At 44.7% G+C, this 27,570-nt stretch overlaps 1 long non-coding RNA gene across 1 annotated transcript in view; it reads right to left on the reverse strand.

Annotated features, from left to right (window-relative positions):
• Window positions 1-13,671, reverse strand: part of LOC120888287 (uncharacterized) — a 36,093-nt gene extending 22,422 nt beyond the window's left edge. The window contains exon 1 of the long non-coding RNA XR_005731795.2: window positions 13,108-13,671. This is a non-coding gene — a long non-coding RNA (uncharacterized LOC120888287). The remainder of the gene's footprint in view (window positions 1-13,107) is intronic.
• Window positions 13,672-27,570: the final 13,899 nt, after the last annotated feature.

Genomic DNA, 27,570 nt, shown 5'->3' on the forward strand with positions numbered 1-27,570 from the left:
GATATGTTGTTAGGAAAGGGACCTTATGAGGATCGGCAGCAACAACTTGCATATGATCCTGGTGTATATTTACAAATTGCTGTAGATGCAGTTAGGGCATGGAAGTCTTTACAAGAACCTGGAGGTTTACAAGGTCAATTATCTAAGATAATACAAGGAGCTAATGAACCTTACGCTGAATTTGTAGATAGGCTTATTCAAACAGCTACCAGAGTTTTTGGGAATACAGAACAAGCAATGCCGAAGTCTGGCTTGGCACAAATCAGGAGCCACTTGTCAAAAAGAAACTAACTTTATTTTTAGAACTACAAACGCCAAACAAAACAGCTCCAGGGAAAAACCCTCAGAGCCCAACTGCCACCACCGGCTTCCACAAGCCTCTCTCCCCCACACCAGCCTCTCAACCTCCCACAATCCTCCTCCTCTTGAGGCCGATTGGCTGGGTTGCGTGGGCAGAGCCAAAGAAGTCACCCAATGAGCAGCTCCGTGGAGGAGCCAATCAGCTAGATGTTGCTGGGGCAGCTGTGAGCCAATCATCAGCTGGCAGTCTGAAGGGCAGGGAAACAGCCCAATGAACATCACCGCAGAGGAGCCAATCAGCTAGATGTTGCTGGGGCAGTCTGAAGCTTGCTGGCAGCTGGAAGTTTGCTGGGGCCCCTTTGGCTGTGGCTCTCAACAGATAGAGAACATAAAACGCAGGTCAAGGGCATGCTATCAAGTAACACTGGCACCTTTGCTGCCCATCTTTCTTATAAGAAGCCCCTGGCTACCAGACCTCTGTGCAACATACAGAACCTTTGGCCTGTATTTGTCCCTGTTGACCTCGCTCTCTTTGACATGCTTTATCGACACAATCTTTCCCTGGTTTCCCTCCCACGTTCCTGGCTACTATTTTCAGTTTCCTTTGTAAAATATAGTTGTTGGTGTTGAAGCTGGGTGATGGGTACATGGGAGGTTGTGGTAGTACTTTATACTTTTGTGTTTTAGACTTTCCAAAATACTTTTTAAGAATAACTTTTAAATGGGATTTCTCTTCTCATCTCTTCTCTTCTCCATCTACCTAGTGGCTCTCAAATGTGTGCAAAAGCTTACATAAGGATCACCTGGGGATCTTGTTAGAAGCATGCTCACCTCACCCCAGTTGACCTGGTCCCTGCTATTTTTCTGACTTTATCTCCCACCACATTCCCTCATGCCTACATCGCTCCAGCCACACAGGTCCTCCTTCTCTTTCTCAAACACACTAGAAAGTTCTCTATGCCCCTGTGACCTTTGCATTTGCACAGTCACAATTGACAGAAGCAACTGCATGATCTCTGTTCAAAGCAGTCACTCTAAAATAATATGCACACACACATGCGAACTTTCCATCACACTGACCTGTTTTAGTGGGTGCCTAACACTTATCACTATCTAAAAATACCTGAGAAAAAAATTTTTAAAGCCAGGTGTGGTGGCGCACACCTGTAATCCCAAAGGCTCAGGAATCTGAGGCAGGAGAATTGTGAGTTCAAAGCCAGCCTCAGCAACTTAGAGAGGCCCTAAGCAACTTAGCAAGACCCTGTCTCTAAATGAAATATAAAAAGCGCTGGGGATGTCGTTAAGTACCCTGGGTTTAATCTCTGGTAGCAAAACAAACAAACGAACAAAAAAAATAAATAAAATTATCTGGTTTACTTGTTTCCTTGGATTTTGTCCACTAGCTCCATCTTGACAGGCACTCTCAAAAGGCAAGTTCCTATTCACTACTCTATCCCAACTCCCAACAGATTAAAACTGCTTCATCAATATTTGTTGGATAGGTGGATAGATATATAGAACTCAGAAGAGAGAAAGAGAGAGAGAGAGAGAGAGAGAGAGAGAGAGAGAGAGAGAGGGAGAGGGAGAGGGAGAGGGAGAGGGGGAGAGGGAGAGGGGGAGAGAAAGAGAGAGAGAAAGAGAGAGAGAGAGAGAGCGCACACTGGGTGGGTGGGAGATTTGGGAGCTGGAATCCCAATAGTAACAGTGGAAATCATTTCATGGAATCATTTGCCTAGTGAGGAAGGAAAGAAGTGAGGAAGACCAGAATAGAATCTAGGAGATCATCTAGAAGCGGGAAAGGAAAAGGAGCCTGGAAAGGAAACAAAAAGGAGTGGCCAGAGAGCCCAGGAAAGCATGGTAGGGAGAATTATCACAGAAGATAGAAGAGAGCACAAAGGAAGAAGCAGTGAACAGATTCAGCAAAGATGAAATTGGGCAAGAAAGCACCCATTGAATTCCTGTCATGACAAAGCCACCAGTGAACATCCAGTTCCATCAAAATGGGGAGGCGAAACAGGCTTCTAACTGGTAATCAATGAAAGTCACTGGACAAATGTCCCACCTTCTGCCATGTGGAAAGATAATGCTGATGCCCTTGGGAAGGTATAATAAGCTCTAAAGTACACCTTCTCTGGGCCTTTCTTCTTTTCCTGATTCATTCTTCTTCCTCCCTTCTTTCTACTTCCTCTTCCCTGCTCCCCGGAATTCCCTTCCACATAAACAGTTAGCCTTTGAATCCTGTCTCCCACTCTGCTCTCAGGGAAATCCAAGCCAGAACAGACTAGCTACTATTTCTTCATCTGTAGTTCTGTTTTTCATGGAAGGAACAAGACTTTTCCTTATATCCCCCTGTCCAGAACTTGTGCCATGTCTAAATTCATCATAACCACAAGAGAAAGGGATTATGATGATTGTTTAGACCAGTCAGACTTTGCTCCCTGGGGCTGGCATGCCATCCATTGAGAAGACCAAGCCCTAGATTATCTCCAAACCATCATGATCACCAAGATTAATGAGTGTGTGGTCTCTCATAAGAATGTTACAGCTCAACCCATGCATGTTTGTCCACCTGCACAAACAGCTATGGATTGCTGCATGTTCAGTTTACACCTCCACTCTGCAAGGCACCATGCTAGGTGCTGGAACTCTAGAATGCAAGACCATAACGTAGAATTCCTAACCTGAAGGAGGTATCATCAAGATATATTTCATATACATGCAAAGGCACAGAGGACAGCACAGTTGATTCCAACTTAGAGAAGGACGACCTAGTCAGGATAGACTAGGTTATGCTGAAAAACAAAAAACTGATCAGATTTATTTACCCCACATGGCCTCGCTTTCACAGATGCACAGGAGGTTCTATGCCCTGGCCTCATACTCTTTCCAGAACCCAGCTTAATGGAACAGCCTTTATCTAGATATTGCCCATCGCTGAGTCAGAGGGAAAGAGAACTCAGAAGCGTTTTGAATTAGCAATTAGATTCTTGGCCCATAAGTGGACTGTATGACCATTAACTCACAACCTATTGGCTAAAATTGGTAGTATGGCCCTATCCAACCAGAGAGAGCCAGGAAGACAGATCCTACCATATGCTAGAATGCAGGGAGACAGAGATATTTGGTGGACAGCAAAAAGACTTCTGGGCCAGCATGGTGATGCACACCTATAATTCCAGTGGCTTGGGAGGCTGAAATAGGAAGATCACAAGTTCAAGGCCAGCCTCAGCAACTCAGCAAGGCTCTAAGCAACTTAGTGAGACCCTGTCTCAAAATACAAAAAGGGTTGGGGCACTATACCAGATCTTAAACTATACCACAGAGCAATAGTAACAAAAATAGCATGGTTTGGCACCAAAATGTACTTGTAGACCAATGGTACAGAATAGAACACACAGAGACAAACCCACATAAATACAGTTATCTTACATTAGACAAAGGTATCAATAACATATGTTGGAGAAAAGATAGTCTCTTCAACAAATGGTGCTGGGAGAACCAGAAATCCATATGCATAAGCCCCAATCTCTCACCATGCACAAAACTCAAGTGGATCAAGGACCTAGGAATAAGACCAAAGACCCTGTATCTAATTCATTTTTTTTATTGGTTGTTCAAAACATTACAAAGCTCTTGACGTATCATATTTCATACATTAGATTCAAGTGGGTTATGAACTCCCATTTTTACCCCAAATACAGATTGCAGAATCACATTGGTTACACATCCACAATTTTACATAATGTCCTATTAATAACTGTTGTATTCTGCTACCTTTCTTATCCTCTACTATCCCTGCCCTGTATCTAATTCAAGAAAAAAGTAGGCCCAAATCTTCATCATGTTGGATCAGACTCCTATAGCACAAGAAATAAAACCAAGAACCAATAAATGGGATAGATTCAAACTGAAAGCTTCTTCTCAGCAAAAGAAACAATCAGTGAGGTAAAGAGAGAGCCTACAGAATGGGAGCAATTTTTTTTATTGGTTGTTCAAAACATTACAAAGCTCATGACATATCATCTTTTATACATTTGATTCAAGTGGGATATGAACTCCCATTTTTACCCCAAATACAAATTGCAGAATCACATCGGTTACATGGGAGCAAATTTTTACCACACGCACATCAGATAGAGCACTAATCTCTAGGATATATAAAGAACTCAAATAAACTTAACACCAAAAAAAAAAACCCAACAAATAACCTAATCAATAAATGGACCAAGGATCTGAACAGACACTTCTCAGAAGATAATATACAATCATGGAAAATATATGAAAAAAAGTTCAACATCTCTAGCAATTAGAGAAATGCAAATCAAAACTACTAAGATTTCATCTCACTATAGTCAAAATGGTAACTATTAAGAATACAAACAACAATAACTGTTGGTGAGGATGTGGGGGAAAAAGGCACACTCATACACTGCTCGTGGGACTGCAAAATGGTACAGCTAATATGGAAAGCAGTATGGAGAGTCCTTGGAAAACTGGGAATGGAACCACCATCTGACCCAGCTATCCCTCTCCTGATCTATACCCAAAGGACTTAAAAAGAGCATACTACAGGGACACAGCCATATCAATGTTTATAGCAGCACAATTCACAATAGCTAAACTGTGGAACCAACCTAGATGAATGGATAAAGAAAATGTGATACACACACACACACACACACACACACACACAATGGAATATTATTCAACATTAAAAGAGAATAAAATCATGGCATTTGCAGGTAAATGGATGGAGTTGGAGAATATCATGCTAAGTGAAGTAAGCCAATCCCAAAAAATCAGAAGCCAAATGTTTTCTCTGATGTTGATGCTGATCCATAATGGGTATCAGGAGAGCATGGGAAGAATGGAGGAACTTTAGATAGAGCAAAGGGGAGGGAGAGGAAGAGAGAGGACATGAGTGTAGGAAAGATGGTGGAATGATATGGACATTATTACCCTAAGTACATGCATGAATACACGAAAAAAATAAAAATGAATTTTAAAAAAGGGTGGAGATGTGGTTCAGTGGTGAAGTACCCCTGGGGGTTAAATCTCCAATACAAAAAAAGAAAAGTACTTCTGGAAACCTTTGAGGAAGAATGACATTTGAAGAAAGATTTGAAAAATATTTGTCTTCAATACAGTTAAGGGCCAGGGAGGAGGACTGCCAGAGAATTATATAAGAGAAGACATGGCCATGTGCAAGGGCCTGGCTAGTATGACCAAGCCTCTTCCTGAGGGGTGGGCACAGGGCTGGGATCAGGACTGGACAGGAATGCTGAGCTTCAACTGGATTCTGAATCACAGAACAAGGACTTTATATGCTAATATATTTTGGGCAGTAGGAAGCTACTAAAGGGTTTTTAAGCAGGGAAGTGACATGGTCTGACTTGTATTTTGGGAACATAACTTTGGCAGCAAAATGGGAAGAAGATTGAGAGGAGAGAGACCAAAGGCTGGGAGACTATAAGAGGCTGTCGCAACAGTCCAGGCAAGTGATAAGAAGGGAGAGGCTGGGAGGATGCCGAGAGGAGACAGATGGGAGAGCCACTTCCAATCGAGAAAGGACCACTGCCTTTTTTTTTCTTCCTTTTTTTCCCACTTTTATAGAGATATTCAAACATATATGAGAGTAGAGAGAATAATTTAACAAACCTCCCATATACCATCACCCAACTTTGCTAGTTTTGCTTTGTCTATACCCCATTTCACCCCACTGGATTATTGAAAAGCAAATCCCAATTACCATGGTATTTAGTATATAATTTCTTTAGGAAGTATCCTAAAATATTTTTTAAAAACTCTTTTGTGGAGCTGGGGCTGTAGTTCAGTGACAGAACACTTGCCTAGTATGCATGAGGCACAGGGTTCGATTCTCAGCACCTCATAAAAATAAACAAATAAAATAAAGGCATTCTGTCCATCTACAAAAAAAAATTTAAACTCTTTTGTAACATAACCACATTACCATTATCACACCTAAATGTTCACAATAATTGCTTAATGTTATCAGATATCCAATCAATATAAAATTTTTCCTGGTTATCTCTTATTTTTGCCCAGTTGGTTTGTTTAAATTAGTATCCAAACAAGGTCCTCATATTTCACTTGATTCACCCTCTCTCATTCTTTCTCACAACTTCTTGTCATTACTTGCTAAAGGTTCTGGATCATTTTCCTAAAGAATTTCCCCAATTCTGGATCTTGCTGATAGACTCCCCTGCCACCATTCACCATGCTTGTCATCATCTTGCATTTCCCATAATCTTGCACCAGGACCTAAAACTTCCCTCCTTTTAACAAAGCAGAGGAGAACAAGACAGTGGGGAAGGAAATAATTATTTATCAACACCAACTGCATCTCATTTAATACTCATTACAACCTTCAAGAAATGTATGTATGTATGTATGTATGTATGTATGTATTTTTGGAGTGCTGGGATTGGACCCAGGGTCACTCATCTATCTCATCAAACCAGAAAATGAAGGAGTTAGGATTGGAATCTGGTGCTTTCACTGCACCTCTCCGACCCATAGTGAGGGGGAGGACTTGGCACATGAACACGAGGGAAAGGAAGCCTAGCTATCCTGAGTCCAGGGACAAGTTGCTATTAATAACAGACATTGTGAGTTCATATGTCTGGTACTCTACACCCATCACAAGGACCTATTATTATACCCATTTTTCAGGTGGGGAAACCAAAGTCCAGAAAGGCTAACTGGTAAGCAGGTTTCACATGCAGGTCTCTGATGGCAGAACCTACTTTACCCACCATCCAGGATGGTTTCTACTCATAGATGACTGCAACCTTCCAAGTGGCCTTGGATAGAGCTGGGTGAGGAGATGGAAATCAGCAGGACAGCTTTCCTAGCTGGAATACTGGAGAGAATGCTCACTATTGGCTCAGAGTGGATTTACTCCTTCCTACCCCATTGTCCAACCAAGGACAGAATACACCCAACATGCATTTTGGTGGCAAGGACTCCCTCCTAATGCCTTCTCAGGAGGCCCCACATCCTGCTGCAGCAGAGCAAGAATCCAAGAGGGGCCCACTCAAAGGGAGAGAGAGGCAATGCTCCCTGTGAACGGTTCTTCCTCCCCAGAACTGTCAGGGACAATTGGAGAGAAAAACGGGGACATTCTCCCCCACCAGGATATTTTGTATGCTTTGCACTTGCTGCTGCGTTTCCTTCATCTAAAAGCTCTAAAATTTCAAATAAAAAGGTACAATGAAAGCAGCAGCAGGATAAATAGCCACAGTGATCTGAGCTGAAACCCTGGAAGCTTTATTCACATCTTTAGAAAAACTCTGAAGGCTCCTAGTAGCAGCTGCAGTACAAAGCCTCACACTTTAATTCTAAGGCTGCCAGAAATAGGTCTGTCAGGCCTGAAATATCACTGCATTTCATTACTCTTAAATGTGCATTACCATCTCTGCTTCATTACCAGCTGGGGGTATTCTCCAGATCCATTCCGGAGAGTAGTGGGAATATGGGACTTGTGGGAAGGGGCAGAGGGTTGAGTTGGGGCTGGAACAGGGATAGGAAAGAGGGGAGATCTAGCAGTCTTAGAGGCTAGACTGAGGCAACAGTCTTGGAGGATGCTGTTATTAACAAGTCCCCATCAGTGGAAAGTGGGGTACTGGAAGAGGCTGATTTCACTGACTGGGGTGAGAAAAGACAGGAGGAGACAGTACAAAGCAGAGACAGGATGCCTGGGGTACAATGAGGACAGGGTTTGAGCAAAGAATGAGGCCTGAACATGCTCTGGGTAAAGGGAGCAGAGGATTCCTGCTTAGCAGCAGGTAGGAATCAGTCAAAGGCAAATTAGGCCATCCAAGCCAGGGGAAATCAGAGGCCCAAAGCGGCCATCGCAAAATCCTGGAGGGAGATGACCACTAGAGGTTTGGAAGTTTGGAGCCTGGAGCAATCTGCATGTTTATAATAAAACTGGCACTCAGGGAAGCTCTGAATAATTCAGTAGGCACTATGATCTCGTTTCAGTGCATGTCCCTGGGGTACAAAGGGAAAGGGGATGGATCGGCCCAAGCCGGCTGCCGTTGCCTGGCTCTCTGAAAGGGCGTGACAGATGGGCCGACACTGGCCACCACCCAGTCACGCTTCACATGGTGATTGGTTTTCAAAGGAGGACAGGGTTTGTGAATGGAGCCAGTTTGTTGCTTACTGCCTTCAAATGAATGCTACTGGGTCGCGTGGCCAGTCAGGCCCCTTGTGAATGAGGCATCACCAGTGGGTGGTGAACAAGCCAGAGGTGACTTGCCCCTCCTCCATCACTGATGGAGAAGAGTGGGGGAAAAGGGGAGAAGGACCCTTTTCTCTGCTGATGGGTTTAATCCTCCATTGGTCTTCCTCTGCTCTAGCTCTCTATCAGCTAGGATTAAGTTTAGGCGTATATATCAAAAAATTAAAAGTTAAAAAAGAAGATGGGAGTTTCTTTTTTCTCAAGAAATCCAAAGGTTATCAGCCTGTACCTAATTTGTCACTTCCACCACTATCAGAAATGCAGGCCTCTTGCATCTCACTGCTCTGCCATCCTTAGTCCTTAGCGTGTTGTTCTTGATCCAATATCATCTGCTGCTCAAGCGCCACATTCCAGGCATCAGGGAAAACAAAGATGGGAAGAGAGTGCCCAGGGTTCATGAAGCAATTGAGATTTCCCAGAAGCTGCCACACAAAAGGTTATACTGAATAGATGACAGTTTAACTACATGGTTACCCCTAGCTGCAAGAGGGGCTGGGCAATGTAATGTTGGTTTTGTATGACCATGTGTTTGTCGGCAGATAATTCTTCATAGTTCTGTTCCATTTCTGTACATCTTGCAAGGGTGGTGTTGACCATCCTTTGTTTCAGATTACCATTCCAGGATATACCAAATAGCCTTGGAAGCTATATAGTGTCTCTCTCCAGAGGAAAGGGCAGGCTTGGTGCCCATTATCAAACTCACACAGAACCAGGTGCAGTGGTGTGTGCCTGTAATCCCAGCAGTTTGGGAGGCTGATGCAGGAGGATGGAGAGTTCAAAGCCAGTTTCAGCAATTTAGTGAGGCCCTAAGCAACTTGGTGAAACCCTGTCTCTAACTAAAATATGAAAAAGGGCTGGGGATGTGGCTCAGTGGTTAAAGTGCTTCTGGGTTCAACCCCTGGTGCAAAAAAAAAAAAAAAAAATTTCAGGGCTCCTCTCCTGAAATACAATCCACTATGTATCACCTGATCCTCTCTGCAAATCCCTGTGAGAATGAGAGCTGACACTCTTACTACTATTATTGCTGTGAGTAATAAACTGTCTTTTGTCTCTGAACCAGGAGTCTTGGCTTCTATCCGTAGCCATGACACTTGTCAGCTACTTTGTTAGCATACAAGTAGGATAAAATTTCAGGCCCTTCACATTACTTGTCACTGTTTGGCTATGAATCACGATTTCTATAAGGGTAGTTATTAGAAATCTGCCATTGACCACTTCCTAGCTACTGAATTTCTCACAAGGATGCTTCCAGGCACCTAGATCCCTCTCACCACCAAACATAGAGGAGTGACTTCCAACGAATTCCAGCCATTCAGAATTCTAGCAGGTCTTGAAATGCCTAAAGACAGGGATGTGCCTGCTCACCTCCTCAGCTCTGAGTGTTTTCTTGGGAACCCAAGAGACTTCCTTGTCTTCAGCCAGCTTAGAGGATGCTGAATTCTGCTCTGCCTTCTGCACCTTGAATGATTCAGTGCCTTTCCCTGGTTCCCTAAGACCAAACTCCCTCTTTCTCCAGTCCCCAACTTTATCTCTCCTAGGTGCTTCCTCCCCACTCTCCTCGCCTCCCAGTCCCAATGCCTCCCAATTAGACACCTCTGGAGCCACGAGTCTCAGTGGGTCTGTTCTGCCTCCCTACCTCCCAGCAACTACCTCCCTCCTCTGAACAGTGAAGGTGGGGCCCAGCCAGCCAATTTGTGCCACACATTGTCCCCTTGCCCTACTCAAGGAGTTCCTCTATGTAGTGGTGGGGGAGACTGAATAATTCCACCTCATTCCACTTCCCCTTCAGACTCTCCATCTTCTTTCTGCAAGTCAGACACCCCACCACTATTCAATCTCTAAGCACTGCCTCATGCATTCCTTGAGTTTGTCCTCTGCACCCTAATCCCATGGCCCTGGTCCAAATCACCTGGATTCTCATGTATGCAACCATCAGGTGCCCCTAACCCCCATTCCACACTTCACAGAGCTGCTCAAGTAGGAAATTCTAGGGGAAAAAAATGGCTCATAGTTCTCAGTGGCTTCCCACCACCTGCTGAACAAAGTGCTGGCTCCTTACTATGGCACCTAAGTCATGATGATCACCTGTTCAATTCTTTTTTCTCCTGCCACATGCTCAAGCTGCCTGGGCTACTCTGTGTGTCCCTCACATGTCCTGCCTTCAAATGCTCCTATACCTGCTATTTATTAAGTCAGAAATACCAATCTCTCCCCATCCTGGTCCCTTCTTGTGCACCTTGCACCCCCATCTATCTTCTGACTCATCTGAGAAGTAGTCCCTGTGCTCTTCCACAATCCCAGCAGCAAGCTCTGCACTCAACTGTGCACACACATCACCTCCACTACAGCATATCCCAACATGTATGCAATTATTTGTATGCACTATTTGTGACTCCATCTAGACCATGAGCTCCTAGAGAACAGAGGCCATAATTGTTCATCTTTAAGAGTGACAAAATGAATTGTCCTTCACTTCACCCATCTCCAGTTTCAAGGCTACCTCAATTGTGATCTGTGACCAAGTAACCTAGTCCAACATAGAAATTGTTTCCCTGAGGTTTCAGGGAAGGATGATGATTCCAGGACAGAAAAAAAGAAGCAGTAATGCTGGGGAGAGGTGAATGAGGTTTGTTTCTTATGAAGATCAAAGAATGTGAGACAGGTGATGAGGGGCACTGAGGAATCAGGTCCCCAAGGAAATGCAGACTGGAGTTGCATCACCAGGGGCAGCATCTTGGTCTCATTTCCGGTCTGCATATGTATGGAAGAAGGGGACAGGAAGGAAGACCCAGTGCAAGCCTCAAGTTCTAGATTTGAACACCAAGGGCTACCAGGGCCATCAGGTAGACCCAGCAGGAATCCCTTAATAGAAGTAGCAGGAAATCCAGGGCTCCAGGGTTTCCTAGGACCCCTGGACAAGGAGCTCAGTCAGTGCCAAGAACTCTGCTTCCTGCCTCACCTCTGAGGAGAAAGACTCTGCACAATGAGATCTGGATTACATGGTAAAATGTTTCAAGCCCTGAATAAAATGTGATCCCCCAGATTGGATCCTGAAACAGAATAAGGACATAGTGGAAAAACATGAAATCCAAATAGTCTGTAGTTTGGTTAATAGTATTGTACCACCGGGTGCAGTGACACAAACCTGTAATCCCAGCAACTCAGAAGGTTAAGGCAGGAGAATCACAAGTTCAAGGCTAACCTCAGCAACTTAGTGAGTCCCTGAGCAATTCAGCAAGATCCTGCTTCAAAATAAAAAAGAACTGGGGTTGCAGTTCAGTGGTAAAGCACCTCTGAACTCCCTCTAGACCACGAGCTTCTAGAGAGCAAAAGCCATAATTGTTCATCTTTGTGAATGATAACAGTTATCTCCTGGTTCAATTCCCAGTACCAAAAGGGGGGAAAAAAAGTATGGTACCAATGTTGACTTCTCCATTTTGGCAAACGTACCATGGTTAGATAAGAAGTCACCTTAAGAGGAAGATGTATGTAGGGAATATGGGAACTCTCTATATTACCCTTTCTACTCTCATGTAAATCTAAAAATTTTACATTAAAATAAAACTTTAAAAAAGCCTTTCAAAATTTAAACTTAAAATTTTAAGAGCCAGGAAGAGAAAGAAGGTTTAAACAGAAGGTAAAGGAAGAAAAAAGAGAGGTTACAGTTCTAATTCTTGGTTAAGAATGTGAAGACTTATTGTATTCATTCAAGAAATATTTATTGAGCAACAGATATTTATTGAGCATCTGTTATGTGCCAAATATTGTTTTCAGAGCAATGGATACAGCCATGAATAAAGGAGTGCTGAAGGGATAAAAGTGTTTGTATAAATAAAATGGAAATAAAAACTTAGATTTAGGCAGGAACCCCTTCTGGAGTTATTACAACCTTCCTCTGTTCCTTCTCAAATAATCCCGAGGAGAGTTAGGGATGTGACTTAGTGATAAAGCACTTGCCCCACATGTGTGAGGCCCTGAGCTTGATCCCCAGCATCACCTAAAAAAATAAAAATAAAAGGATTTGACACCAGGAACCAAATTCCTACTTTTCTGGAACTTACATTTTGGTAGATCTGAAACGTAGTCTGCTTATCTAACCCCACTGTGCCCTACAGGATCCGGCACCCATCTCCCAGGATTGCAAGTGGGACCAGTTTTTTCAGGGTCACCTCAGGGTCCAGGAAGGACTATCACTGATCCAAGAGAATCAGAAGACTTGAGGTGACTCCAGAGGATGCCAGGTTAACTCCTTCTTGTGTTCTAAGTCCTCATGGAACTCTGTGTCTGAGCTTATTCATTTAAAAATGAGCAAAATAATTAGAAATGAACTTTCTCCCAAAGATATGTTGAAATTTAGTAGGCATGAGAGTTGTGCTGAAAGGATAAAAGTGCTTGTATTAATATGATTAGGGTAAATATTTAGATTTAGTTAGGAACCCCCTTCTGGAGTTATTACAAACCCTCCTCTGTTTCTTCTCAAAGAATCCCAAAGATCAGAGTTTAAAAAAAAAAAAAAAAAAAAGCAAACACTGTGTGCTCACCCAGTGCAGGGCGTCAGACTGGTCGGTCTGCGTGGACCAGCTCCAAGACCAAGATCAGAGTCAGGCCCACACACCCATTTGGTCTTTTGGCAATTCTGCTTCTACTACAGGATGGATCCTCGACCCTCAGTCCCCAGCGCGCCAACGTGGCTCGTGGCTCCGGAGACAGGGGCTCTCGACTGCTCTCCTCTTTGGCTAGCAGTGCCACTGGAACCACCCGAGACCCTGTGCGCGCCCCCAAGAGGCCCTGCGCCGGCGACCCGCCGCACCCCGCGAGGGGGCTAGCGCAAACGACTGGGTCTGGCCGCGACCCAGCCTCCCTCGGAGGGAAAGTTGTTGCTCAACACTGAGGAATGCGGAGCCAAAGCAACGGCTGGAGGAAACGCGGGAGATCGCAGCGGCCCGCCCGCGCGGGGGCCGCGCGTTGCACACTTCGCCCTCACGTCCACAGTAGCTCCGGGCGGTGGCAGCGGGGCGACGGACGACCCCAGGCCAGGCTCACAGCCCGGAGTGCAGCCCCGCGGCCTGGGGTGCGGCGTGCGGCTAGGACAGGCAAGCCAAGGCTCCTGCCTCCTGGCCATTTAGGAAGGGCAGGGCGGCAGGCCCAAAGATGGGGGTAGCAGCGTCCCAGGGAAAACTCCAAGAAAACAGGGTTTTGTCCCCTCCTACCCTGCATACCGGGATACTGTACCACTGAGCTACACCCCCAGCCTTTTTTATTTTTGACGCAGGATCTCGATAAATTGCGGAGGCTGTCCTCGAACTTGCGATCCTCCTTCCTCAGTCTACCGACTCGCTGGAATTACAGGAGTGCCCGGGGAGTTTTTGTCTCTAATGTTAATAATTACTTCTGGCAATCAGTGTGTACCTTGAACGTAGTAGGCATTCAATAAACCTTTTTGAAAGAATGACCTAATCCCTGCTGGCCTCAGTTTCCTCCTGTGTACAAGGACAGGTTTGATCTCTGAGGCCCCTAGCCTCTCTGAAATTCTAGGATGCTGAGATTAAGTCTCATGTGTACTGCTGTGGTTTTGCTTTTAGTTTTTCAGGGACATTTTTAGTGCTACCCTTTATGATGTGCCAGGAGTGAATTTGACACCAGATGGCTTTTTTTTTTTTTTTTAATAAGAAAGAAGACAAAGGGAGGGAGAAAAATATTTTCCAACTGGCAGTGCTGACAGCATTTTGGAAGAGAATCCAGGGAAGCAAGGAAGAGCTGCTTCAGCCTGATTCTTCCTCCTCCTGCACACTGCCACCCTGGCCTCTCCAGAAAAGGGGAGGATCATATTGGAGCTTTTTCTGGATGAAGCACAGGGAGCATCATCCCAGGAAACTCCACCCCAGGAGTACTCTCAACCATTCTTTTTGGCCAGCAGAGGATTGAGCCACAGATTTATGAATTCCAGCTATAGGCAGGGTTCTGGCTAAAGGCTGACTCTGGTATTAATTAGAAGAACAGAAAGACACCTGGCAAATCAAAAGATTGAGCTGTCTGTCCAGGGAACATTCAGGAAAAATAGCCAAAGTGGCAGTGTCTCTTCTGGAATTCCTCTTCTTTCAGATCCCACCTCTCTCTCACTGGCCTCAGGGTGGGGTTGGGGGACTGGTTCTTGCTCAAAATGGCCTCTAGGTCAATTTTTAACACGTTGTGGCATGGAGAAAGGAAGTTCCTAGAATAAACAGTTTGGCAGTGTGCACAGTGGTGTCAATAGGAGATGGTGTCATCAGTCTACTTGGGTTCAATCAGATCTTGGCTCCGCCACTTAATAGTTGTTTGACTAGGCCAAGGGACTTTACCTTCTTTGTGCCTTTGCTTTCTCAGCTGTAAAAATGGAATATTTAAAATTCCTACCATAGCTGGGCGTGGTGGTGCACACTTTTAATCCCAGTGACTCCAGAGGCTAAGGCAGAAGGATCACAAGTTAGAGGCCATCCTCAGCAACTTATGACCCTGCCTCAAAATAAAAAATAAGAAAGATCTGCGGATGTGGTTCAGTGGTAGTGTGCTAAGTTCAAATCCCCAGGATTGCAAATAAATAAATAATAAAATAAAACAAAATTCCCACCATAAAGGATCATTACATGGATTGAATGAGATAATACAAGAAAGATGCTCTTCAACAGACCCTGGCACAAGGTAAGCACTCAGTAATTTCTTATCTGTTCAGCTACAGGACCCTTGAAATTAGGACTTCATTCTGGGCAGGTTCTCAAAAAGACTGTCTTTGAAGAGTCCCATCGTGGTACTGTCACCTTTGGCAAAGGAGTTTCAGTCCATCTGACTGGTTCCTTCCCACTTCTCCTTCACATCCCCAGGAGAGTGAAGGAAGACCACATACAAGATGAGCAAAAAATTTGCATCAAATTTCAACTTCCTCTTAGATACTGGAGATTAGAAGGGAAGAATGGGTGAGCCCAGGAGGACTACGGTGGCCACTGGGAGGTTGTGACCAACGCACTATATGTCACAGGTGGCTTGTGATGGCCATCCATGGTCTATAATTCTTCTGATGTCTTTGATCTTCTACTGACAAACTGTTTCCTGTTTTAGATGCAGTGTTGTGGAACCTTGACCAGAGTGCTACTGGAGGTGAATTCTTGTCTTTCTCTCATAGCATCCACTGCACACCAACACCCACAGAAGCTGCTCACAAAGCAGACTTCAAAAGTGCTGGCTGAGCCGGGTATGGTGGCTCAGACCTATAATCCCAGTGGCTTGGGAGGCTGAGGCAGGAGAATCTTGAGTTCAAAGCCAGCCTCAACAACTAGCAAGGCCCTAAGTAATTCAGTGAGATCACTGATTCTAAATAAAATATTTAAAAAGGCTCAAGATGTGGATGTGGCCCATTGGTTAAGTGCCACTGAATTCAATCTCTGGTACCAAAAAAAAAAAAAAAAAAAAAAGGAGGAGGAGGAGGAAGAGGAGGAAAATGAGGATGATAATAGTAGTAGTAGTTGTTGTTATTGTTCATTTGATTGGACTATTAAAAGGAAGAAGCTTGAAACTCCAAACTTGGATGAACAGGAAGAGGCAGGATGCATCTGAGCACTTGGGGACCAGAGGTGTGGATCATCTACTGGCCCCAAGTATCTGCCCTGCAACCCTCCAAATACTCCATTCAAAATTTTCCAACCTCTAGAAAGTCAGTGATTCCAGAAAGTCAGGGAGGGTTCCCAGCATGCCCTGACACAGGAGAGGTGATTTCCATGCAAGTCCTAGGAAATACAGTATCTCCAGCTGCTCTGTCACTCCTGGCTACAGAAGCCTCCAAACTGTGGTATCCTCTCTTTCCCTTCCCTGAATGAACACTGGCCTCTCTTGTGCTAGCCAGACATAGCAACTGCTGCTCTGAACCTTCTTCTGCAGTCTTCTTATGATTTTTCTTGTGCTGGCTCATGATGCCTTGGGTCTCCTTTTCAGAGGGGACTTACTTTATATTTTATTTTTCTTTCTTTCTTTCTTTTTTCCCCCCAGGGGTACCAGGATTGAACTCAGGGCCACTCAACCACTGAGCCACATCCACACCCCTGTTTTGTATTTTATTTAGAGAGAGGGTCTCACTGAGTTGCTTAGCATCTTGCCATTGTTGAGGCTGATTTGAACTCACAATCCTCCTGCCTCATCCTCCTGAGCTGCTAGGATTACAGGTATGCACCACCATGCCTGGCCAGAGAGGTCTTTCTTGACCACCATCTATCAAAATTAACCACCCCTTAAAATTGCCTTCCATTATCTTATTCTGTTTAAGTACATGCTTATCATCTCTCTACCCTACCCAGATTGGCCTTGTCTCTCCAACTATCACTGTATCTCAGCACCTTTCATGGTGTCTGATGTAGAGTAGGTATCTGCTTACTGATTAGTGGCTTTCTTCTCCCTGATTCAACCAACTCTTTTCTATTAGGGAATTCTTCTGTTTCAACAAAACAACGACAAATCAGTCTCCTTTTTTTTTTTTTTGCAAACTATTTTATTGTTATTTTTTTTAATTTTTATATTACTTTTACCTATTTTATTGTTTTTGCTTTTTCATAGGCAGACAAGGTTAATTCCATCAGTTTATTTTCCTCTCCTTTACCCCCCAGGTTGCCCAAGAAAGAGAACTGGCATTTACACATTAGTTAGAACTTTTCAATTATAAAAACACCTGAAAAAATGAGCAAGTCTATCATTTTTTCATAGGCCAAGGGTTAATTCCATCCTTCAATAAAGTCAAATTCTCTTTGATTCTTTCCCAAATCCCTGACCTAGTGGGCTTCCCCTTAGGATTCCCTGGCCAGGGTTGCATCATATGCCAAGGCCTAAACCTATCACTAGCCAGGAGGCAGGAGGCACCCTGGTTGGCTGAGACTCATCACCAGTCATTCCCTGTGGCTGAGGATAGGGCCTCCTTCCCTGAAAAATAGGCAAGTAAATTCCAGAACAAAAACCAAGGCTTTATCAGAACGAAGGCGTGCGCACACAGAGGGAGTGGCTGTTGAATCCAGAAGCAGCCCAATAATCTTCCAATAAATTGTTTTTCTACTTCAGTTACCCAGAGTTGGTTTCTGTGGCCTGTAACCACAGAACTCTGGCTGAAATTCACTCTCAGGCTGTGCAATAAGAAAGACAGGGGCATCAGTCATGACCAGGAGGATCTATGTCAGCACATATCCGTGAGATAAGATGGAAAATAGCCACACAGACAGAGATGCCAAACAACCCGAGGACCTCAGGAGTCTCTGTGCTTGACAGCTGGTTTGTTAGGTCTTAGAGACCTAAGGCTGTGTAGGTCAGGGAACTTTACTATGATTCTACCCATAGGCTGGATAACCAAGGGCAGGCAATTCAGGAGGATGTTCATAAATACTGAAGTGGACTGAAGTGACTACCCTTTCTTTTAGTTTTTTAATTTTGTTTGTGCAGTATTGGGAATTGAATCCATGTGGGGCAAGTGCTCTACCAGTGAACTACATCCCCAGCCCCTCACCTTCCCTTTTAAAAATTCTACCATGATGCCCAAGAAGCCAACTACCTAGATAATAGGCCCCTCCTACCTCCCACCTTTCCAGCAGAAGACTTGAACAATTACACCACCATTTTCCCCACTTCACCTGTCACCCTCCTTGGGGCTCTGCACGTGTGGTTCTGCACTTGAGTAGAATTCTGAAGAAGAGATTTTATCATCACTCAGACCTACCTCTCTCACCCCTGAAACCTGAGACTCTGCCTTTCCTTCTCTGACATGGAATCCCATCCATTCCTCGTCCTGGCTCCCCACTCACACTCAGCCAGCTCTGAAGATGCTGATTCAGTGCCTGGTAAGGAATCAACATTGGATCAGCGAGTATCAATTTTGTCCCATCCTCTCCTGCCTCATGGCACATGGCCTACCCTAAAGCCAGTCACTTCACTGCCCCCTCACTGTGGCTCTAGAACAGCCCCCACCCTCTAAGCTGGAGGCCAGCACTCACAGCTCATTGCCTCCACCAATGTTCCCTGCTGTACTCAACACTGATTCTGTCTCACCTCCACTAAGCCTCACTGGCACTTGTCCTCTTTAGGAGGGTTCCAACAGTGGTTTTTCTAAGTTTCAGAGGTTCCTTTCCTCCCCTGCCCACTTCCCAATTTCTTCCTGATAGATAACCTGCTCCCTGCAACTTTATAAGCAAGATTATCTGGCATGTGACTCGACACTTCCACAAGAAAACCCATGTGACTTCTGGGTACAAGAGGGTAGAGCAAAGCTCCCTGTCTCAAAAACTGCCCTCAAAAGTTCAAGAAAAATAAACATAAACCTTAAATCCATCTTAAACAAAATTATGAGATGTTTAGAACCCTGATCCCCAGGACATGAAAACAGAAAGCAGATGAGAGAGTAACAAATGACCTCTGAGAACTCAAGATCAGAAGTAGCAATTAAGCCAAGAAGTCAGGGGTGAGACAGGGTCTGAAATCTGGGGTTTGCTTGAAAAAAAAACTCCTTAAAAAGCAATCAGACTGTTAGGAAACTCAGCTATACCCAACACAATCAGGGGACTTACTATGTCCCCTTCCCCACTCACACAGGAGACAGAAAGATCCATTCTGGAGATATTGAAACAGAAGGATTCTGGACTTTTCTTGGGGAGGGAGTGAGGGTGGAGAAAAAGGAGTGGGATCAAGAACTGAGTGAAAGTCAGTGTCTTGAACTGGATCATCCAGTCTCCCTGCCATGCACCTCTTCCCTTCCAACACTATACCTGGCCCTGGAACTCAGGGCAGGTTGGCTTACAATCTTGGAGCAGGAAGACTGTGCTAGAGGGTCTTTGTTTTAGAAAACCCAAGCTGTGCCAGAGAAAAGGGGCTCTTGACAAGGCTGGGGTTGTAGCTCAGTGGTAGAATGCTTGCCTAGCATGTGAGAGGCACTGGGTTAGATCCTCAGCACCACATAAAAATGAATAAATAAAATAAAGGTATTGTGTCCAGTCACTTCACTGCCCCTCACTCTAGCTCTACAACTACAACTTCATATATATATATATATATATACATATGTATATGTATATATATTAAGGCTACTGACATGGATAATGGTGCTCCCCAGTGACAGTCCAGTTCCCCCCACCCCATCCCCATCACTTGACCCTGAGCCCACATAGAGAACACTTCCACCTGACTCTCTAGTGCCTTCCTCTCAAAGATGAATGGATAGAATGGATAGCCCAGGCACACCACCCAGCTGAGGAAAGTCTCCAACATGATACAAATCCAAGCCACAGAAAACATGGAATCAGAGGACACTGGGAGAAGAAATTTTCAAAGTAATATCCTCAGAGAGATAAGATATTGCATGTATCCAAAGAATGTGAAAACTATTTTTTTTTAAAAAAAAGAAATCAGAGACATGAAAACACTTCTGAAATTTTAAGGAAAGAAAGAAAAGAAAAAGGGCTATTACCAATATACTTGGGAAACAGATTAGGGTACAACAGAGAGGCTATTTTCCAGAAAACAACACAAAGAGATGGTTTATAAGAGAAATAATGGGAAAATTAAAAGGCCAACCCAAGGAGTCAGTACCAAAATAATAGAAGTTGCAGAAAGAATGGAAGAGAAAATGGTGGTGAAAGAAATTTCAAAGGAATAATAAAGAAATTCCCCAGAATAAAGGACATAAATTGTTAGAACAGAGGTTCTTTTGTGTACTGGGGACTGAAACCAGGGGTTTGCCCATGCTATACAAGTATCCTACCACTGAGCTACATCCCCAACATTTTTAAATTTTGAGACAGAGTCTCACTAAATTTCCCAGGCTGATCCTAAACTTGTGATCCTCCTGCCTCAGACTCCCAGGTAGCTGGAATTACAGTACAAACCTGTGCCATAGTTCCTGCCTAGAACCCAGAGGTTCTTTAAAAATTAGCATAAGTGGCTGGGGATGTGGCTCAAGCGGTAGCGCGCTCAACTGGCATGCGTACGGCCCAGGTTCGATCCTGAGCACCACATACAAACAAAGATGTTGTGTCTGCACACACTGAAAAATAAATATTTTTTAAAAAATTAGCATAAGTGGTGGGGCATATTTTTATTAAAGCAAAGATTGGGATAGGGTCCCAGAATTTGTATTTCTAACATGTTCCCATACGTGACAGTAATGCTGTGGGGCTACATTTTGAGAATCACTGTTTTAGATTAAAAGGACCTATCAAATGTCCAGAAAATGAATGAAAAAAATGACCCATGCCACTATATTGTGACATTTCAATAGAGATAAAAGGAAAAAAATTCCCTAAAAGTGGGGGCAAGTAGGGAGAGATGAATTCAAAGTCTCAGGAATCAAAATGGCAAAATCTTTTCAACTTAAAATGAGAAGCTGGAAAACAGGGGAGCAATGTCTTTAAATTTTTGAATAGGTGGGCAGTGGTGCACACCTGTAATCCCAGTGACTCAGGCAGCTAAAGCAGGAGGATTGCACATCTGAAGACAGCCTGGGCAATTTAGCAAGACCCTGTCTCAAAATAAAGAGGGCTGTGGATATAGCTCAGTGGTAGAGTACCTCTGGTTTCAATCCCTAATTCATTCTCTCTCTCTCTCTCTCTCTCTCTCTCTCTCTCTCACACACACACACACACACACACACACACAAAACCACATAAAGGATGCTGGGGCAGCAAGTGAATAGGTTCTTGGGTTCAATCCAAAAAAAAAAAAATGTGTGTGTGTGTGTGTGTGTGTGTGTGTGTGTGTTTAAAAACTTGGAAGAAGATGATTTTCAACCTAAAATTCCTTACCTAGACAAATTATCAATTTTGTGTGAGGATGGAAAAAAAGTGTGAGGATGGAATAAAACCATTTTAAGTGTGGAAAAGTCTGCAAAATGTTATCCCACTCCCCACCCCAGCACTCTTTTGCAGGAAATTATTGAAGAATAAGGTTCATCAAAATAAGGGAGTTGGGGCTGGAATTGTGGCTCAGCGGTACCCTCAGCACCATAAAAAAATAAATAAAGGCATTGTGTTATGTCCACATCTAAAAAATAAATATTTTTTTAAAAAGTAGTAAACTAAGAAAGAAGAAAACAGTGAGTCCTGGAAAGGGAAAAAAAAGCAAAGGGATGGACTGAGGGTGTAGCGCAGTAGTAGAGCTCTTGTTCAGCTGCATACATGAGGACCCAGATTCAATCTCCAATACAAGAAGGACAGTCTGCACAGGGAATTTTTCACCACTAGCAATGAGAAGTCCAGAATGACAGGAATACCACAGGCCTAGTGAGCAACACAACCAGATAAAAGTGCCAGGATGAAACACCTTGGGACAAATGCCTCCAAGGGGGAAAATGTAGTAGCAATAAAATTGTGATAGGCCAGGCACAGTGGTACATGCTTAAGACCCAAGCAACTAAGAGAGGCTGAAGCAGGAGGATTTTAAGTTCTGGAATATTCCAAGGTCAAGGCCAGCCTTAGCAAAGCCCTAAGCAACTTAGCAAGACTCTGTCTCAAAATAAAAAATTAAAAGGGTTGGGGATGTGGTAGAGCAACCCTGGGTTCAATTCTTAGTACCAAAATAAAAAACAAAAACAGGGCTGAGGTTGTGGCTCAGCGGTAGAGCACTCGCCTAGCACAGGTGAGGCCCTGGGTTCAATCCTCAGCACCACATAAAAATAAATAAATATGGGGCTGGGGATGTGGCTCAAGCGGTAGCATGCTTGCCAGGCATGCCTGGGGCCCAGGTTTGATCCTCATCACCACACACAAACAAAATGTTGTGTCTGCCGAAAACTAAAAAATAAAATATATATATATATATATATATATATATATATATATATATATATATATATTTTAAAAATTCTCTCTCTCACTTTCTCTCAAAAAATTTTTAAAAAATAAAGATATTGTGTCCAACTACAACTAAAAATTAAATATATATTTAAAGAAAAAAACAGGTTTAGCCATATGCAAAACTGTACTGACGAGAGGGTATTTTGCAGAACTGTTAAAGGGTATGAGAAATAGAGTCAGATATTCAAAAAAACCCACACGAATAAAAAAAAATGAAGTCATTAACAGGGGGGTATAAGAAAGGAAATATAAACAGAGTAGACAATAAAAAGTTAAATTAGAAAAGGAAATGTAACAGGAATATTTGCCTGAAGAATGAACAGTATTTACAAAGTCAATAATGAAATCATCAAACACAGATGCAACCCTAAATTATGATAAAAACTAATGGGATGAAGGCAGGGAAAGAGAGAAGAGCAGAGAATCAAAACCCTCCTGTTCCAAAACAAGAAGTCAACAAATTAGATAGATGAATCCAGATTGGCAGTATGTGTATTATTTAGAAATAAGGAAGGAAATACCAGAAGAAACAGCTAAGAGTTGAAAGTGGTGGTCCCTGGGGACTAGCATAAGGGATGGGAAAAGGACCAGGGGGGACTTGTTTTTGTTACGACCCTTTTAGTACTATATGATTTTTTAAAAACTATTTGCATTATCTCAATAATACAAATATTAATTTTATAACGAAACTCTAGCTGGTGCCACATCCTTATAGCATGCCTGCAGGACTTAGTGTGGATTCAGAGGGACAGGGGCTTTCCCCACCCTCATCCCCTTCAGGGTGAGCCTTATTCATCAGCTCACCCTTTTTTTCCCTCTCAAGTACAATTTCCCTCACCTCCTCCTGTTCCTCTGGCAGTCATACTACTTAATTGTACTAACATGCTTGTTTCCAGAAGATGCCTCTTCTATGTGAAAGGCTATCCTTCCCAACTGATAAACTCCGTTTTCTACCTCATGCCTCAGTTTAGATAAATTTCCTCCCCAGCTGTCCCTTTCCCCTCTAATTTGGGCTAAATACTCCACTGTGTGTCCCCTCCTCACTTCTAGCTGTAGCCTTCAGCAAACTGTATTGTAAACTGCTCCTTAGTCTGGCTTTCCTACTGGATGGTAGTAGCCCCAAGAGGGCAGGAGCTCTGTCTTACTCCCTGAATCCACAAGACAAGGCCAGTGCATAAAAAAGAGTCAGTAATCACACAGTCACACAAGTGAATCCATGACTCACTTTTAGTAAAGGCTCAATAAACATTCAAATGAATGCTTCATGAAAAAAAAATACAGACCGCTATCCCATCCTGACTGTTGCCTTTGTCTCCCTTCTTCATTCTACTGTCTACTCTTACTCCTTTCTATAATGTCATACTTCTCAGACAAGTTAGCTGTGGCCTGTGCTCAATTCCCAGTCCCTGCACTCCAGCCTCAACCCGTATGGAAGGGAGAGTCCCTTCCTGTGACCTGAGTCAGCTCCTGTACAGGGCTTTCTGAGTTTGCACTAGATTGGAATGAGCTGCTTGTGGGTGTTTGTCGGTCCAGCTAGGAAGAAAATCAACTCCCTCTCAGTATCCCTGTGCCCGAGCCCAAAGTACATCTCCAGAGGTCTAGGACCCTGGCTTAACAGGGAGGACCAGATTCAGCTCTGGCCTTTGCCTGACAAGGATGGATCTTGGCCTAAACTAAGCCTCTGGCCCTACCCAGTGTTCTCACTTCCCTGTCCATTTTTTGCAGGCCATCAGCCAAGGTTCCGGCCCTTTCGGCTGGCGTGCCCTCCTGACTCGTGACTAGCTAGCGGTCAGTGTCTTGAGTGGGACAGTATGAGGGCAGAGCCCGGGGTGCTGGGAGGTTTGGAGGAAAGGAGCGGGCGTGCTTAGCTGCGGCTGGCCACACACACTGTAGGCGCTGGAGGGTAAAAACCTGCTGCGGCTCTCCTGGAGGTTCTCGAGGCCAGTACAAAGCTGGCCTCTGGGTGGTCAGAGGGAGAAGGGACCAGAATCTACTTCCCGGGAACGCCTCAAGGTCGCCTGCCCGGGTCAGGGGCGTCCTGCCTCCCCACCCCCACAGCGCCACGTGACCTCAAAGAGCCGCCAGGGCTTTGGAATGCAGCGACCTAAACGGTGCCCCTAGAGGGGCCGGCAGAGCAGCCCGGGAAGGAGAGGCCTCACTGGGGGCTCGCGGGGACTGGAGGGGTGGGGGTAGGGCGCAAAAGGGGCCCCTTCTCTTCCTTTCACCACCGCGTGAGCAGGGAGGAGCACGGGAAGAGGGAGGTTTGGCTTCGCCCAGGGAACCTGTAAATACCGACTGGGAAACTCGATCTGCGCCTGTCGCTGCCTTATTTAGGAGAAGGGCTGGAGCCCCGCGTTTAGTGGCTGCCTGGGGCTCGGGTCACATGACTTACCAGGACCAAGGAATTTGAGCTCCCAGAGAGAGGAGATCTGGAAGCGGGCTGGCCCCAGTCCCAAATAGTTCTATCTTTATCTCTCTCACACACCCCCATACTGAATCGGGGTGGGTAGGTCCGGGATCTGCCCGGCTTAGGGTTTCTCCACTCCACGCACCCTTTCTGAATGTTCGGGCGAGACACACGTCTGTCCGATTCCCCAAGTCTCAGTTGGCTTGAGTCTTGTTTTGGAAGCCCAGTGTCTTCTTTTGGAAGTTGGGGGGCGGCCCAGGCTCCTGTGCCTGAAGTATTGGGCCGGGTATGGGCAGCTGGGGCTGGGGCTTCCCTGGCCTTGGTGGAGAGGCCTTGTCCAAGGAGCGGGCATCCTGTCTCCCACCCTCCCTGGTTCAATGCTCCAGGTTCACCAGCCCAGAGAGGAAGGTGCCCTCTGGCACTGGCTTCCAACAGAGCAATGGGTGCCAGGTTATTTGAGAGGTATCAGAGGTGTGTGGGGAAAAGAAGGTAGTGTCCACCCTGAAGAAGCTTATGCAGTAAAAACCAGATGAAGATACAGTGTGGGAACTCAGAGAAGCTCTAAGTCGGCATCTGAGAAGGATTGAGGAAGAAGTGGCACTTGAGTTGTACCTCACAGAGAAGGGAAATAGTATCCAGGCAGAGAGAACTGCCTGTGTAAAAGTGTGGAGGCACAGGATGTCAGGAGCAGAGCCCCAGGTACTTAGTTCTTTCTTCCTGACAGCAGCACAGGTGATTGTAGGGAAAAAGCAGGAGACAGAGTGGGCAAACCAACAGAAGCTAGATCTCAGAGCCATGTGTACCCATCGAGGCATCTGTGCTTCATCCAGATAGGCTTGGGGAACTGCTGAATCATTCCATCTAGACAGAATCAGATTTTCATTTTCTAAGAGAGCTAGGGATGGATTTGGATTTGGAACCTAGAGAATGAAAAATGTTGATCAGGAGCCTATTGCCAGCTTCCCCTGAGAGAGCATGAGTGGGATAGGAAGAAAGTAAAGACCTGACAAATGCTTGGAGAAGCTGCCTGTGTTTCAAACTCATTGGGGGTGGGCACAAGTTGGGGGGAGACACTTGGGTAACTTTAGATTCTGGCTTGGGGAAGTGGGCAGATGATGGTGCACAAAGAACAGGTTTGATAACAATGAAAATAATATTTATGGAGCCCTTACAGCATGTCAGGCACTAAACATTCACCTTTCCCCCCACACCCCCAGTACTGGGAGCAAAACCCAGGGGCACTCTAACATTGAGCTGTTTTTTAAAAATAATGTCTAAATTGCCCAGTCTGGCTGGGATTATAGACGTGTGCCACCACACCTGGCAACACTTTACTAATATTTTAAATAAGGTTAAGTTTATTTAATTCTCACAATAATCTATGAAGTAGGTACTACTGTTATCTGAACCTTAATATAGGGCAAATGAGTAAGTAGTCAAGTTGGGATGATGGGCATATGCCTGAACTTTGTAGAACGAATGGGCAGAATCTGAAGCCCCTGCGAGATTTTCCCAGGTTGCTCTACCAAAAATCTGTGCTCCCTACCACTAACTCCTCCCTTCTTCCCAGCCTTCAGTATCCAGTGTCCTCTCTTCCCCCACAGTTTCAGTCACTGTCACTGGTTTCCTCCCTCTCTTCCTCACTTACCCCACCTCAGCCAAGGACCTTGTGGAGGCTAAGCCTTGTGACCGGAAGACAGGGCTCCAGAACCCTGGTTGGTACTGAGACCCCACCTTCCCAGTTACAATACAGGATCCAACTGAGACTGCAGGAACAATCAGAAAAAAAAACAAGAAAATGGATGACTTCCGTTTGTAATTGAAATAAATGATACAAACCAAAAATAAAAGTTACATTTGGATGACATCAGAGAGAAGGTCATGAAAGGTCTCCCTCAGTACACTCCCTGATTACTTTCTTTCCAAAAAGGGCATGGTCCTAAAGCAAGCATGCATGGCCCTAGAGGAAGCTCCTCCAGCCCCATTTCCCTTTCCGCAGCCTAGGTTCTGGAACACTCAGTCTGACTTCAATAGCCATAGGAGACAACTGGACAGCCACTACATGTGAGCCCCACCCACCTGTTCCCAGTCCCAGCACTGGGGGCAGGGCTGTTCTGGGGTTTCCAAGTTGCCTCTCACCAATCTTCAGACTGATAGGCTAGGGAGGAAAGGGATGGAGCAAATAGGTGTGCAGGAGAGAGCCAGTGGGTTTTCTCTGGAGAGTTTTTAGGCATAGAGAGCCTGGCTTGAACCAGGTTAAATGGACTATCTAAGTTACACAGAGCAAGTGGCCCAGGACATGAGCTGTTTTTTTTTTTTTGTTTTTTGTTTTTTTTAACTCAAGGACATTTTGAGACAGGGACTTGCTTCATTGCTTGAGGTCTCACTAAATTGTTGAGACTGGCCTTGAACTTATAACCTTTCTGCCTCAGCCTTCAGAGTAGTTAGAGACCTGCTCTACCATGCCTGGCCCTCAGCACCTTAAACATAGGAAAAAGGCCCACTAAATCCCAAAGAGCTTTCTGGAATGGTGACCTATTCCCAGTAATCTAAGGGCAGAGCAGTGAGAAGCCCTGATTTCTGACATCAAGAGATGGGATATTGTCTGTCTATATTTTGGGGTTCCAGGCTCCAGTAAGCTGCCATTACCTTTGTAGTGTCTAGGGACAGGAGGGCCTTTAGGAGGCCGGGTTCTCTTCACAGGGTTGTGCTGCTGTCTTTGATTGGATTTCTGCCTGTTATATGGGAATCTT

Source organism: Ictidomys tridecemlineatus, chromosome 6 (genome assembly GCF_052094955.1).
Source record: "Ictidomys tridecemlineatus isolate mIctTri1 chromosome 6, mIctTri1.hap1, whole genome shotgun sequence".
Classification (NCBI taxonomy): Eukaryota; Metazoa; Chordata; class Mammalia; order Rodentia; family Sciuridae; genus Ictidomys; species Ictidomys tridecemlineatus.